This window comes from Triticum urartu, chromosome 2A (genome assembly GCF_056163025.1).
Source record: "Triticum urartu cultivar PI428250 chromosome 2A, HENAU_Tu73, whole genome shotgun sequence".
NCBI lineage: Eukaryota > Viridiplantae > Streptophyta > Magnoliopsida > Poales > Poaceae > Triticum > Triticum urartu.
The window spans coordinates 545,558,342-545,559,962 of record NC_141874.1 but is presented as its reverse complement, the minus strand read 5'-3'; positions in this window follow the sequence as shown (position 1 = coordinate 545,559,962).

Below are 1,621 nucleotides of genomic sequence, written 5' to 3'. Positions count from 1 at the left end.
CGCCAAGGTTTTGCTTCATAATTTTTACATAGGGTTGGTTTTGCATCATAGACAACTTATCGATTTTGCCGCTAAAGGAAATTTTATTGAACTTGATGCCAATGCTGCCTATGAAATCTTAGAGGGAATTTTGGGAATTCCACCTCAAAATAAGGGGTTTCATTTTACCCCCGAGGGACCCCAAATGCTGGACAAACTTGGTTATTTGCATAAACATATGGTTGAAATACAGAAATATAATGAACTCCTCAAACACCTCAATGGTAGTATCAATCGCATGAATACTCTGATTACTCTTTGCAACAAGCGTTGGATATTTTGGATCTTAAGATGGTTTCTTTTCTGGAGAATTTGGGGAAGCGTAAAGAGCCTCTCGGGTTTGAGAAAACCCTTAAAAAGTTGCCCAAACTTCGGAAGACAAAACTTAGATCCTTGCTTTATGCCTAGCTAAGGGCGTAAAACTATAGCGCTTGTTGGGAGGCAACCCAATGAATAAAATTTATTTTTGCTTTTTGCTTCCTGTTCTTGTGTTTTTACACAATTATGCTACTGTTATAATTGTGTTTTTTACGTTTTAATTGGTGTTTGTTCCAAGTAAATCCTTTAGGATCTTCTTGGGTAATAGTTGTTTGATCTTGCTGAAAAAAACAGAAAAAATTGCGCTCACGAAATTAATTTTCATTTTTTACCAGAGAGCGATAATATACCCATTCCACTTGAAGTAGATCAATATACAAATTTCTCAGGTCATCCTAATTTTTCGGAGTTTATAGAGTGACAAAAGTATTCAAAATAGTCAGATTACTACAGACTGTTCTGTTTTGACAGATTCTGTTTTCTTTGTGTTGTGTGCTTATTTTGATGACTGAGTTTTTTCCATAGAAAAGTTGTAATATAGTAGATATAATAAAAAAACAAAATATGAATTGGTTTGATACATCACTTATAGTAGTGGTTTATTATTCTTATACTAACGGATCTCATGAAGGCTTTGTTGAGTTTTGTGTGATTGAAGTTTCCAAGTTTTGGGTTATCTTACGATGGATGAAGGAAGGATGTAAGAGCCTAAGCTTGGGGATGCCCCGGCATCCCAAGCTATTATCCAAGAATGAGCAACCAACTAAGCTTGGGGATGCCCCTAAGTGGCATCCCCGCTTTCTTCCAACAACTATCGGTATTTTACTTGAGACTATATTTTTATTCATCACATGATATGTGTTTTTCTTGGAGCGTCTTGTATGATATGTGTATTTGCTTGTATTATTTTGTTTTTTAAGTTATCAATCCTTTCTGGACACACCTATTTGAGAGAGCCAAAATTATGTCATGACTTATTAGAATTGCTCTCTATGCTCCACTTAAATCTTTTATGAGCTAGGACTTGCTCTAGTGCTTCACTTATATATTTTTGAGCACGGCGTGCTTTGTTATTTTTGAAGAAATGCTCTCTTGCTTCACTTAGATTTATTTGAGAGTTAGTAAAATTTTGAAGAAATTCTTTCTTGCTTCACTTAAATTATTTTGAGAGAAAGAAAATTTGTTATGCTCATGATCTTCACTTATATTTGTTTGAGCTTATGAAAAGCAACTCATGAAAATTAGTACCAAAGTGATAGATATC